Here is a 14,549-nt window from a genome sequence, read left to right as displayed (position 1 = left end):
CCAGGCCCACAAAAGGTTCTCAAAGCCATCTTTTTGAGAGAAAAGCATACTTGATAAACACTCTTTGTTTCATTATTAAACTTGAGCTAAACATAATTTCTGATTATCCTATCCATAGCCCTAGACATCTCAAGATAGTAGTTACATTAGTAAAGGGATTTGAAAAGAAGAATACATTTCAGAAAGGTGATCATAATGGCAAACCTCAAATCAACCAGCAATAATTCTACTCTTTATGCTCCCCAAGAACATGGGTCAGAAAAATGTCAGCAGTGAAAAATTGATTAAATATGAGGGTGTCCCAAAAAGTATTATTCTGTTATGTCTATTATGGTTATTTCCTAATATTTTAGTTTTGTGACTTAAATATAAAGAAAGGGTCACAGAGAAAATAGCAAGATACTTGTATTTATAAAGTGCAATGGCTCATTGAGGTATGGTTAAAAAGTTTTTCACCCGGGCCGGAAGCGGTGGCTCAAGCCTGTAATCCCAGCACTTTGGGAGGCCGAGGTCAGGAGATGGAGACCATCCTGGCTAACACGGTGAAGCCCCGTCTCTACTAAAAAATACAAAAAACTAGCTGGGCGAGGTGGCACATGCTACTCGGGAGGCTGAGGTAGGAGAATGGCGTAAACCCGGGAGGCAGAGCTTGCAGTGAGCTGAGATCTGGCCACTGCACTCCAGCCTGGGCAGCGGAGCGAGACTCCGTCTCAAAAAAAAAAAAAAAAAAAAAAAAAAAAAGGTTTTTCACCCTTTCTGAATACTACTAATAATGATGAGAAGCCCTTGATCAGAATGAATTTAACTTTGATAGAGGAAAGGAAAGAAAGTAAACAGAAGCCAGAATTGTTGCTCAAGTCTAACGTATCAATCGGATTCTTGTGATATCCTAGTGCATACCAACTTGATATGTGAGAAACGTAATCTGTCTTGATACAGAAAAAGCAACTCCTGAATTATGTTATTACATTTTAAAAAAGAGAAGAATTCAGGCCAGGTGCGGTGGCTCATGCCTGTAATCCCAGCACTTTGTGAGGCCGAGGTGGGTGGATCACCTGAGGTCAGGAGTTGGATACCAGCCTGACCAACATGGTAAAACCCTGTCTCTACTAAAACTACAAAAATTAGCTGGGTGGTGGCGGGCGCCTGTAATCCCAGCTAGTCGGGAGGCTAAGGAAGAAGAATCACTTGAACCCGCAAGGCAGAGGTTGCAGTGAGCCGAAATTGCACCACTGCACTCCAGCCTGGGCGGCAAGAGTGAAACTCCATTTCAAAAACAACAGAATGAATACACTGGTTAAATACATATATGATAGGCCTGGCACAGTGGCTCACACCTATAATCCCAATACTTTGGAAGCCAAAGCAGGAGGACTGTTTGAGGCTACGAGTTTGAGACCAAGCTGGATAACATGGTGAGACCGGCCTCTACAAAACATTTTAAAAGTAGCAGGGTGTGCAGGCGTGGTGGCTCACATCTGTAATCCCAGCACTTTGGGAGGTCAAAGCTGGCAGATCACCTGAGGTCAGGAGTTCGAGACCAGCCTGGCCAACATGGTGAAATCCTGTCTCTACTAAAAACACAAAAATTAGCCAGGCGTGGTGGCGGGCACCTGTAATCCCAGAGGCTCGGGAGGCTGAGACAAGAGAATTGCTTGGACCCAGGAGACGGAGGTTGCAGTGAGTGGAGATCGTGCCACTGCACTCTAGCCTGGGGAACAAGAGCGAGACTTCATCTTGAAAAAAAAAAGTAGCAGGATGTGGTGGGGCACACCTGTGGTCCTAGCTTACTGGAGAGGGTAAGGCAGAAGGATCACTTGAGCCCAGGAGGTCGAGGCTGCAGTGAACCATGATCATGATCATGCCACTGTACTCCAGCCTGGGTGACAGAGCATGACCCTGTCTCAAAAAAAAAAGAATATATATATATGCCCACTGGCCAAAGTCTGCAAGAGTCACATTCATAAACATGCTACATTACTACAAATTAGACACCACTAGTATAAATGTGAATATAGCATAATTCTGAGCATGAAACATAAACTCTGCATAGTATGTGCGAATTGTCTGTATCTTAATCAATTTTAACTGAAAGTTTAAAAATAAAAATAGGACAAGCATGGTGGCTCATGCCTGTAATCCCAGTGCTTCAGGAGGCCGAAGCAGGAGGATCGCTTGAGGTCAGGAGATCAAGACCAGCCTGGGAAACGCAGCAAGGCTCTGTCTCCCCAAAAAATAAAAAAGTTAGCTGAGCATGGTGGTTCCTGCCTGTAGTCTTGGCTGCTCAAGGAGGATGAGGCAGGAAGATTACTTGAGCCCAAAAGTGCAAGTCTAGCCTATGTACCATAGCAAGACCCTATCTCTACAAAATAAAAGCAATTTGCATTTTGTTGATTTAAGGGAGAAAGTTTTTAGGACTTACTCATCTCCCATATAGGATATCTCATCTTTAGTCTAAATAGGGGTATCCAATCTTTTGGCTTCCCTGGGCCACACTGGAAGAAGAATTGTCTTGGGCCACACATAAAATACACTAACGAGGCCGGGCGCGGTGGCTCAAGCCTGTAATCCCAGCACTTTGGGAGGCCGAGACGGGCAGATCACGAGGCCAGGAGATCGAGAGACGATCCCGGCTAACACGGTGAAACCCCGTCTCTACTAAAAAATACAAAAAAACTAGCCGGGCGAGGTGGCGGGCGCCTGTAGTCCCAGCTACTCGGGAGGCTGAGGCAGGAGAACGGCGTAAACCCGGGAGGCGGAGCTTGCAGTGAGCTGAGATCCGGCCACTGCACTCCAGCCTGGGTGACAGAGCAAGACTCCGTCTCAAAAAAAAAAAAAAAAAAAATACACTAACGATAGCTGATGAGCTTTAAAAAAAAATCACAAAAAAATCTCCATGTTATGTTTTAAGAAAGTTTACAAATTGGCGTTGGGCCAGATTCAAAGTTGTCCTGGGTGGGTTGGACAAGCTTGCACTAAATTAAGTAGCACACCTAAACCTGCCATGCATCAATGAAAAAACGGAGTCTTTACAGTGAAAAGACCCCAGGTTAGCCAGGCATGGTGGTGAGCACCTGCAGTCCCAGCTACTTGGAAGGCTGAGGCAGGAGGATCGCTTGAGCCTGGGAAGGGGAGATAGCAGTGAGCCAAGATCATGCCATTGCACTCCAGCCTGGGTGACAGAGCGAAACCCTGTCTTAAAATAAAAACAAAAACAAAAAGACAGGATCCTCTAGGATTTCCCTTTTTTTTTTTTTTTTTTTGAGACAGTTTCCCTCTTGTTGCCCATGCTGGGGTGCAAGGGTGTGATCTCGGCTCACTGTGACCTCCGCCTCCCAGGTTCAAGCAATTCTCCTGCCTCAGCCTTCCCAGCAGCTGGGATTACAGGCACCCGTCAACACGTCCAGATAATTTTTTGTCTTTTCAGTAGAGACAGGGTTACACCATGTTGGCCAGGCTGATCTCGAACTCCTGACCTCAAGTGATCCACCCACCGCGGCCTCCCAAAGTGCTGGGATTACAGCCGTGAGCCACTGCGCCTGGCCAGGATTTCCCTAGTATAGTTAGCAGTTACTCCTCAGCACTAGGGGGTCTGAAAAATAAGCATCATGAGATTAATAATCCTTGTGAAGTGCAAGAATGAAAGGAAAGTTCATTCCTTAGTCTCTAGTTAGGTTCCTTCCAAAGCTTGTACCACAGAGCAAGGAGGACATTCAATACTTCACTTCAGAAGTTCTGGAAATACTATGCCTAGAGGGCCAATTTCATCTGCTCCTCACCTCTCCTCTCCCCAGTTTTTTGCACACCTCCCTTGGTGTAGAAGACACATGCAACTTCCATCCTATGTGCAGTGAACTATATCCTCCTCAATGATGGGTCACAGTTCATTTTTGCATTCTCTATTTGAATCCACGAAAAAAGTTGTGACCACCTATCTGCTGCTCTGGAAAAGCACAGCATATCCTGGTTTTTGTAAGCATTAATAACAATATGTGGATGGCTCACAGAAATCAGAGAAGTAAAACGAATGGGAAGTTATCTGGTATTTGAGATCGGTTTCTCTACCTGTCTCTACTGAACTGTCATCAGAACCACAACCACTTCATTTACAAGAAGCTTCCTAGACGCATAATATTGTCTTTGTGCTGTGCAATGTGGTCAGCACAATGTAGTGGGCCCTAGGTTCAAATCTCAACTCTATTTACTAGCTAGCTGTTTAACCTTGGACAAGTTACTTACACTTGCTGGGCCTAAGTTTCATCATCTGTAACAATTTTTGTACCCACTTTCAGGACTGGTGAGGATTAAATGAGAAAATCTAAATTAGAGCCCCAGCACAGTGTCTGTCATCCAGCAAGCACTTCATAAACATTAGCTTTTTCTTCTTCTTGAGACAGAGTCTCACTGTCGTCCAGTGTGGAGTGTAGTGGCATGATCATAGCTCATTGCAGTCTGGAACTCCTGGGCTCCAGTGATCTTCCTGCCTCAGCTTCCCAAGTAGCTAGGACTATAGGCACTCACCACCACACCTGGCTAATTTTTAAATTTTTTTGTAGACACAGGGTCTTGCTATGTCGCCCATGATGCTCAAATTCCTGGACTCAAGCAATTCTCCCACCTTGGCCTCCCAAAATGCTGGGATTACAGGCGTAAGCCACCTCACCAGGACTACGTTAGCTACTATTATTAGACAAACGGTAAAAGACTGTGCAGTTTCCAAAAAGATAATCAGGCCTGGCCGGGCGCAGTGGCTCATGCCTATAATCCCAGCACTTTGGGAGGCCAAGTCGGGTGGATCACCTGAGGTCAAGAGTTCGAGACCAGCCTGGCCAATATGGTGAAACACCATCTCTATTAAAAATAGAAAAAAATTAGCTGGGTGTGGTGGCGTGCACGTGTAAGCCCAGCTACATAGGAGGCTGAGGCAGGAGAACTGCTTGAACCTAGGAGGTGGAGGATGCAGTGAGCTGAGATCACACCATTGCACTCCAGCCTGGGTGACAAAGCAACACTCTATCTCCAAAAAAAACAAAAAACAAAAAAAAAACAAAAACAAAAACAAAAAAAACCAGTCAAGTCTAAACAGTCTACATATAATATAAATATAATTTAAAACTAGGGATAATCCAGCCAGACTTCTTTATATGCAGTTTGACTCCTGATTTCAGATGTTACTTAAATATGGAAATTAATTATGTCACCATATGGGAATACAAAGGAAATGTGAACACCTCCTCTCAACAATAAACCTAGGTTTATTTCATTTTAACCTTGCTACCCAGGATGCTTTTCACAATAAACCCTAAAGGTAAATTCTGTCCTCCCATTCAGAGCTAGTAAGAACAGTAAAGCAAAGGAGGGTATCTCCCTTTGAACTAATAGGATTTTCGCCAAACGAGAAAAGAAATCAGCCAGTGCCCAACCCCTAGAGTAGCAGATGACTGTCACACCAGGAAGTACATTCAGGCAAGCACCCAGCCCAGTCCCAGCTGTATATACATGGATCTTTTAAGAGCTCCTATGTTTCATTTGTAAGATAAGGGACATTGTCCTATAAGCTTGAAGCAATAAAGCCCTCCCCACAGGGCCAAATAGGTTGCTTTTCTCTCAGTCCCAATCAAAGAGCTACTCTGTGGGCCTGTGACACGGTTTTAATAGAAAAAGGCTGACAACACCGGGAGCAGTGGCTCACGCCTGTAATCCCAGCACTTTGGGAGGCTGAGGCAAGCGGATCACGAGGTCAGGAGATCGAGACCATCCTGGCTAACATGGTGAAACCCCATCTCTACTAAAAATACAAAAAATTAGCCAGGTGCAGTGGCGGGCACCTGTAGTCCCAGCTACTCGGGAGGCTGAACCCAGGAGGCGGAGGTTGCAGTGAGCCCAGATCGCACCACTCCAGTTTGGGCGACAGAGTGAGCCTCCATCTCAAAAAAAAAAGAGAAGAGAAGAGAAAAGAAGAGAAAAGAAAAAGGCTGACAAAGCACAAAGTGTTTAAATAAATATTACATATTTCAACACTGTTACAGGTGTCCTCTCTGACCACTTCTAACCCTCCAGCCTCTGAGGCTACCCCCCAGGACAACAAGACACATTAACACCCTACAGCTGGATATTGCGGTGGTCCCTGCAGCTCTTTGGTTCATTCTTCTCATGTAGTACACCAAAATCTCACAAATGGGAGGTTTCTAAGATGGAGTTGGGGGTGGATGAGAGAGATTTCAAATGTTTGTCCTGACTAAACAGCAAAGGCAAATTCTATAGTAAAAATCACACCACTACATTTTAGCTTTGTAATTGTGAACATCATGAAGGATATTTCTTTTTTTTTTTTTTGAGACGGAGTCTCGCTCTGTCGCCCAGGCTGGAGTGCAGTGGCGCGATCTTGGCTCACTGCAAGTTCCGCCTCCCGGGTTCACGCCATTCTCCTGCCTCAGCCGGAGAGAATGTAGCTGGGACTACAGGCGCCCGCCACCACGCCCAGCTAGTTTTTTGTACTTTTTTTTAAGTAGAGACGGGATTTCACCGTGTTAGCCAGGATGGTCTCAATCTCCTGACCTCGTGATCCGCCCATCTTGGCCTCCCAAAGTGCTGGGATTACAGGCTTGAGCCACCGCACCCGGCCGAAGGGTATTTCTTAACTCTACACATCTCTGGATCACCCACTACACTCGAATACAGAGGTTATCATCCGGGGCAATTCTGCCCTGTAGGGGACATTTAGTAATCTCTGAAGGTCTGTGCTACTGGCATCTAGTAAGCAGAAGCCAGAGATGCTGCTAGGCATCCTTCAACACACAGGACGGCCCCCCCACAACAAAGATATTATCTGGCCCACATATCAATAGTGCCAAGGCTGAGAAACTCCGTTCTAATGCAAAAGCTGTCCCATTCCTACCCCACACCTTGGGAAAGTTCCAAGTTTTCACTGGTCCCAGTTCCTGACACTGCAAATGAGGATGCTTTCACTTTTGTATCTAAAAATCTCATGTCCCTGGCTAAGCCATCTTCCTCCACCAATAAGAGTTCCAAGTAGGCCAGGAGAGGTGGCTCATGCCTATATAACCTCAGCAGGATCACTTGAGGCCAGGAATTCAAGACTGGCCTGGGCAACATAGTGAGACCCCATCTCTACATTAAAAAAAAAAAAAAAATTCCAAGTACCAAGCCACAAAATAAATATGCCCTCTTCTCCAATCACGATAACCCATTCTGACTGCCCTGGTAACAAGCTTGCCTTCAACTCTGACTCACACAAAATATATCATATACTGACCAAGGCTCAAAATATCCATCCTCTCCTTAACTACCTTTCCTAGTCAGGACTCCAAGTGAGGCAGAACAAAGATAATGAAAGAAGGAAGACTACACTAAGAGGGGGCTACTCAAAGAAAACTGTCATGTCCAGACTATTCAGAAGATTTCAAAGATGACTGTTCTCTGTCCTTATTTATTCTACATTATGTTGGTTCCACAGCATCAGTTGGATGTAAGTTCCACCATTATATCTCCAGCACCTAATTTAGTGTTAAGTATACGAAAGAACCAAAGGAAATATTTGTTGAGTCCACGGACTGAACAAATGAATGAGTAAATCTACCTTTCTGCCACTACCAGCTTACTCTCCAGTGAAGGTCATGGGCTTTGCTCTTACTATTTTCAGAAAACAAAAAAAAATTCAGCTTCATACTTCACAGAGATAAAAATTTCAAGAGGGAAGAAAGGCCCCAAATCTTGACGTACTTAGATAGCCACTCCTTGAAGAAAATAAGGCCTGAAAATAGGGAAGTACTGATAATGTAAAAAGGCAATAAATTAGCTAGGCGTGGTGGCATATGCCTGTAGTGCCAAGTTCTCCGGAGGCTGAGGTAGGAGGATTATTTGAGCCCAGGAGCTGGAGGCTGCAGTGGGCTATGATCGCACCACTGTTCTCAACCAAATGAACAAAAGAGAAAAATAAATAAATGTAAGCTCTGAATTAATAAAACGTTCTGCTTGGTTTAACAGAACACTCAAGGCATATAATAGGTTTTTATACATTTGTTAATTAAAGAAACTACAGGTTAGATTTTCTGCCACACTTCCGGTCACTTTACTCTCAGAAGACCGGGAATGCCTCTGAAATTGCAAGACACTAAAGGCCACAGTCCAGAGGTTATATTAAGGTTATTTCCCTCTTTCAGCTCTGATTGTTTCTTAGAATTTCTTTCTTTTTTTTTTTTTTTTGAGACAATGTGGCTCTGTCGCCCAGGCTGGGGTGCAGTGGCACGATCTCGGCTCACTGCAACCTCCATCTCCCCAGTTCAAGCAATTCTCCTGCCTTAGCCTCCCGAGTAGCTGGGATTACAGGTGCCCGCCACCACGCCCAGCTAATTTTCTTTTTTTTTTTTTTTTTTTTTTTGAGACAGAGTCTCGCTTAGTCGCCCAGGCTGGAGTGCAATGGCGCAATCTCGGCTCACTGCAAGCTCCGCCTCCCGGGTTCACCCCATTCTCCTGCCTCAGCCTCCCGAGTAGCTGGGACTACAGGCGCCCGCCGCCTCGCCCGGCTAATTTTTTGCATTTTTAGTAGAGACGGGGTTTCACCGTGTTAGCCAGGATGGTCTCGATCTCCTGACCTCGTGATCCGCCCGCCTCGGCCTCCCAAAGTGCTGGGATTACAGGCGTGAGCCACCGCGCCTGGCTAATTTTCATATTTTTAGTAGAGACGGAGTTTCATCATGTTGGTCAGGCTGGTCTTAAACTCCTGACTTCAGGTGATCTGCCCGCCTCAGCCTCCCAAAGTGCTAGGATTGCAGGCTGAGCCACCGTGCCTGGCCAGAATTTCAACTCTAACAGTTCAGGACTCTACCTTTTCCACCCCGAAAAATCAGCTAAGCAGGCAGGTTAAGGACCCCATTCGCGAGGCAGGTTACAGAGTCCAACCTCAAAAGACTAAAAGTAGGAAGACGACCTATCTCTTAAAAACTTCTAGGCCAGGCGCCGTGGCTCAAGCCTGTAATCCCAGCACTTTGGGAGGCCGACACGGGCGGATCACGAGGTCAGGAGATCAAGACCATCCTGGCTAACCCGGTGAAACCCCATCTCTACTAAAAAAATACAAAAATCTAGCCGGGCGAGATGGCGGGCGCCTGTAGTCCCAGCTACTTGGGAGGCTGAGGCAGGAGAACGGCGTGAACCCGGGAGGCAGAGTTTGCAGTGAGCTGAGATCCGGCCACTGCACTCCAGCCTGGGAGACAGAGCCAGACTCCGTCTCAGGAAAAAAAAAAAAAAAAAAAAAAAAAACTTCTTCCTTTGTTTGGTAAATTTTTGGCAAGATTACAGTATTTTAGTCTGCAAAATGCCCCCATAATAATTGTTCTCTTTAATGAGGAAACAAGACAAAACACTAAGCCAATGCTACTTTTACTGCTAGTGACAAACAATTTCCAGATGTCTTCAAAGATGGGATTTTTTGTTTTGCACAATTTAATTTCAAAATTAGGCAGACTGACAAGCTGGTAAAAAATAGTCCTTCTGACCCACATGAGATAATACTGAGAAACTATTCATTTGGGCTATACATAGGCATATGAGGACACCAACATTCTAAGAAACAAACCAAGAAGATTATTTGCCCCGGGAATTACCTCAAATTTTATACTTGGCATTATTGCTGCTCTTGATACATCTCACACAAGGTCAAACATCACTATCAATTACTAACTTCTATACTGTTTTAACAACAAAAATAGCAGTTTGGTGCTTCACCTCTTCAGTGGTGACAAGAAAGGTCAACAGCAGAAGACACTGTAACCTTAACAAGCTTTGCTTTTCTCCTAGTAATACTTGATTCCAGAGCCGCAAGACTACAAGATGAACTTTTCATTCTAGACTGGCTCTGGGATCAGCCCATATAGCTCTCTTTACATCTCAGATTTTTTCTTTCATCAAGAAGCTTAAAATATTAAGAAACATATTTCTCTTGACAGAAAAATGCACCCATTTTATAAGAAGGCCATGAAAGGTTTGCTTCTTTCAGCTCCCAGTTCAATCATGTATCAAATGAAATCACTATTTTCTTAAAATCAGCTTTTCTTTTAAAAGTCCAAAGACTCAGGAGTAGTTCTTTCTCCTTTCTTTACTCTTTTAACACCCAAACAGGGAAAATCAACTTGCTGTTCTGCCAAGTGCCAGTTCAGGTAACCAAAGGCTGAAGAAAGGGGAACTTAAAATCAACCCCATTGGACAGCAACTTAAAGGAACTAATCAGGGGCAAGAAAAAGGATGCTGGCCGGGCGCGGTGGCTCAAGCCTGTAATCCCAGCACTTTGGGAGGCCGAGGCGGGTGGATCACGAGGTCAGGAGATCGAGACTATCCTGGCTAACATGGTGAAACCCCGTCTCTACTAAAAATACAAAAAACTAGCCGGGCGTGGTGGCGGGCGCCTGTAGTCTCAGCTACTTGGGAGGCTGAGGCGGGAGAATGGCGTGAACCCGGGAGGCGGAGCTTGCAGTGAGCCGAGATCACGCCACTGCACTCCAGCCTGGGAGACACAGCGAGACTCCGTCTCAAAAAAAAAAAAAAAAAAAAAAAAAAAGAAAAAAGGATGCTGACAGATGGACTTGTTTTTACTGTTTCCAGAATATGAAAAACCCCAACAGCCCCAGTGAGAAGAGCAATGATGCTATCTTACTAGTGATGATGTCACTGTCACACAATCATAAGTGTCTATCTGCTCCCATACTGGATCTTTTATCTAGGGATCTTCATCTAGGTGGGAGGTTTTTGCCTGGAAAATAAATAGTGAAAGGATGATTTAAATGACAGGCTTAGGTAGTTTTCAGAATAGTCCAAATAATCTTAAAACTTTATCTTCCAAGGCTGGGCGTGGTGGCTCACACCTGTAACCCCAGCACTTTGGGAGGCTGAGTTCGAGTTCGAGACCAGCCTGACCAACATGGCGAAACCCCGTCTCTACTAAAAATACAAACATTGGCCGGGCGCGGTGGCTCAAGCCTGTAATCCCAGCACTTTGGGAGGCCGAGACGGGCGGATCACGAGGTCAGGAGATCAAGACCATCCTGGCTTACACGGTGAAACCCCGTCTCTATTAAGAAATACAAAAAACTAGCCGGGCGAGGTGGCGGGCACCTGTAGTCCCAGCTACTCGGGAGGCTGAGGCCGGAGAATGGTGTGAACCCAGGAGGCGGAGCTTGCAGTGAGCTGAGATCAGGCCACTGCACTCCAGCCTGGGTGACAGAGCGAGACTCCGTCTCAAAAAAACAAAAAAAAAACAAAACAAAAAAAAACAAAAATTAGCCAGGCACGGTGGTGCATGCCTGTAATTCCAGCTACTGGAGGGCTGAGGCAGGAGGATCACTTGAACCTGGGAGACGAAGGTTGCAGTGAGTTGAGATGGTGCCACTGTACTCCAGCCTGGGCAACAGTGCAAGACTCCATCTCAAAAAAAAAAACAACAACTTTATCTTTCAAAATCTAAAATCCTGTGGTCATAGGCTGGGCATGGTGGCTCATGCCTGTAATCTCAGTACTTTGGGAGGCTAAAGCGGACGGGTCACTTGAGCCCAGGAGTTCAAGACCAGCCTGTGCAAAGTGGCAAAACCCCACCTCTACAAAAATTACAAAAAATTAGCCAGGTGTGGTGGTGCGTGTCTGTAGTCCCAGCTACTCAGCGGGCTGAGGTGGGAGGATCACTTGAGCTGAAGAGGTTGGGGCTGCAATGAGCCATGATGCACTCCAGCCTGGGCGTCGGAGTGAGACCCTATCTCAAAAAAAAAAAAGAGAAAAGAAAAGAGACCAGGCGTGGTGGCTCACACTTGTAATCCCTGCAGTTTGGGACGCCGAGGTGGGTAGATCACCTGAGGTCAGGAATTCAAGACCAGCCTGGCCAACATGATGAAACCCCATCTCTACTAAAAATAAAGAAATTAGCCAGATGTGGTGGCGGGCTCCTGTAATGCCAGCTACTCGGGAGGCTGAGGCAGGCGACTCGCTTGAACCCGGGAGGCAGAGGTTGCAGTAAGCCGAGATCATACCACTGCACTCCAGCCTGGGCGACAAGAGCAAAATTCCGTCTCAAAAAAAAAAAAAAAAAAGAAAGAAAGAAAAATAAAATTATGTGGCCAACTGTTGCCCCTAACCAAATCCAGTGTGCAACAAAATGCCTGGGGACATAGCACACAGTCCATCACTATATGTTACAGGAGAAATATCCTGGGATTATCAACTGAAAAGAAAGAAAAAAAAATCTGGGCACATGACTTCGCAGGGAACAGAGGAAATGCTTACCAATCTCCAAGAAGAATAAAAGGGGAGATGTTCTTTTATGGATTAAAGAGTAAGTCATATGATAACAAACTGTACTATTCTAATTAGCTGGTTCTGCAGAAGGTAGTATCTCCAGCACCCTCAGTTAAATAACAGGCTTCCCACAGGGGCTGCCCTTAGGCTAGAATCACCACTGAGGACCGAGTTCACCAATCTCAGTCTGTAAATCAGTCCCTACCCCCAACACACAAATCCATCTAATAGTTAAATCTTCCTCACATCTTCCTCTTCCTCCACTTCTCAGAATCTATCCTTCTTCACAAGCTCCCTAGCTCAGGTGCTCTGCAATATAGAAACTGTCATAATAACTATACTAAGTAGGACCCCAAGAAGCTACTCGTGCCACAAAAGATCCCTAGTCTCCCTGACAGCTCTCTATGCTGAGGGAATTTGCATCACTTATATAGAGTGTACCCCGCTGGTAGGTAACTGAGTTTGTATCTCTATGACCTCTAGCTCAAGGGAAAACAAAACAAAACCAGACAGGAAGACAGAGATGTTCGGGAGGAGGGATTGGGATACGTGAGTCAACTGAAGTTGACTACTTCCAATTGACAAGTTAGCAAAAAAAAAAAAAAAAAAAGTCCAACGAAAGGTCTCTCGGACCACATGGTTGGCAAGATCCAAGCTTGCCCAGAAGGCTTCAGAAAATGAAACCAAATCTGATTAAAATGGACATTTCAAAACAACAAGACACGCAGCAGCAAACGCACAGCTGCCATTTCCCGGCCACTTCCTGCGGGAGGCTGGGGGAGGGGCTGTTTGTGTACAGATGGAGGTGCAAGCTATCCCCCTCCGTCTTCCCCCAAAGCAGACAAATCTCTCACTTCAATAAACCCTACAAAGGATAACTGCTATTGGCATTGCCTTCTTCTGAAAACTGGGAACACCGAGAAAGAAAGGGATGATGCGATATCACCTTTCTGCCACGGAAGCGGGGATCCCCTCACTGGGGAATCTCCCTGGAAAAAGGAATTCCTATTTATTCTTCCCTTCTGCCCCTCAGCCCAGCTCAAATTCAAAAGCCTCAGCGGAAGCCCTATCAACCTCCATCCCTGGAATGGGGGATTCTCCCGGGACGCGAGGGCCCCGAGCCAAGCGCAGCACCACCCTCAGCAAGGAAGGCCCTCTGCTGATCTCCACGCTCAAGAGAATGAGTGCGCTCCCCGAGGGAGACACCCTCAGACCCCTGGAAACCCCTTCCGCCCTCCACTCACCGCAGCCAAAATGCCCAGCTCCCTGCAAACGGAGCGTTTAACCCGCCAAGGGAACCCCTTCACCCACCACTCGCGCTCAGGCAATCCCCACCCCCACCCGAGGAGGTGGAGCCCCTCCCGGGGATTCCACCCCAAGTCCCCCATAGGAGTCATCTCCACCAGCCAGGTGGCTTCTCCGCCTCCTCACAGTCGTCGCCAGGAGCCCCTACAGCTCCTCCTGCCCCCGCGGCCCCATCCGGGGTCCACAGCAGCCCCACCAGCCCTGTTCTCCTCCCAGACCCCAGGGCAAGGAGACCCTCGCCTCAGGTTGGATCCTCTCAGGAAATAAGCTCCAGTCGGCTTCCTGCCCCGGCGAGGTTCAAGCCGGCTCTGGAGCCTCTGTTCCCCGGGGGAAGTCTGGGATGAAAGTGGGGCTCTCTCCCCCTCAGGCCCCTGGCCACAGACCCCACAAACCTGAGGCAGCGGCGTCCAGCCAGGCTCGGGGCTCGTCTCTCCCCGGGTAACAGGCAGTTCACATGGCCGCGCTCCGGGCGCCAGAAGGGGTGGAGACGCCCGCTGGGGGAGGGGGTCTGGGGTCCGGGGTCCGGGAGGGGGGAGGGGGACGCGGCTCAACCGCGGGGCCCGAGAGGAGCCAACATGGCCGGCGGGGGAGGAGTGAGTCGCAGCCGGAGGGGGCGGAGAAGCCTCGGCCAGGAGAGAGTCTCCCCACGCGGCCTCCGCCACAGGGTCCTAAAGCCTGCCAGCCTCTCTTCCCGACCCGGACCTGGGTCCTAGCGCCGCTGTGTCTCCTGCAACCCTGGCCACCATGCCCACCTGGCAGCTCCCTCTGCACCCGCATCTCATGGCGGCAGTAGTCCTGCTTCACACAGGGCAAACTGAAAGGCGTGCCACAGTTCCAAGGTTAACCTAAAAGACTAGACCAAATGTCTAGGCCCAAAGGCATGTGCCACTTCTCTAACAAGCTGGTAGGGGGTGAGAGTCAGGGGAATTTCGGGGGCAGTTGTT

The 14,549-nt window shown here is 47.2% G+C and overlaps 1 protein-coding gene across 15 annotated transcripts in view; it reads right to left on the bottom strand.

Annotated features, from left to right (window-relative positions):
• The window catches only part of LOC105474131 (bromodomain adjacent to zinc finger domain 2A), a 42,812-nt gene that overhangs the window by 22,089 nt on the left and 6,174 nt on the right, over positions 1-14,549 (bottom strand). For 6 of the 15 annotated variants that reach the window (XM_071071587.1, XM_071071586.1, XM_071071588.1 and 3 more), the window contains one exon: positions 10,673-10,768. The exons of 7 other annotated variants lie outside the window; for them this stretch is intronic. The gene's annotated coding sequence lies outside the window, so the exon portion shown is untranslated. Of the gene's footprint in view, positions 1-10,672; positions 10,769-13,997; positions 14,144-14,549 lie in introns of those variants that run through there. 2 more of the 15 variants (XM_071071590.1, XM_011728570.3) reach the window with 2 other exon arrangements.

The sequence above is a fragment of the Macaca nemestrina genome, chromosome 10, assembly GCF_043159975.1.
Source record: "Macaca nemestrina isolate mMacNem1 chromosome 10, mMacNem.hap1, whole genome shotgun sequence".
Taxonomy (NCBI): domain Eukaryota; kingdom Metazoa; phylum Chordata; class Mammalia; order Primates; family Cercopithecidae; genus Macaca; species Macaca nemestrina.
The sequence above is the reverse complement of the archived record's forward strand: the minus strand, read 5'-3'. Positions and strand labels throughout refer to the sequence as shown.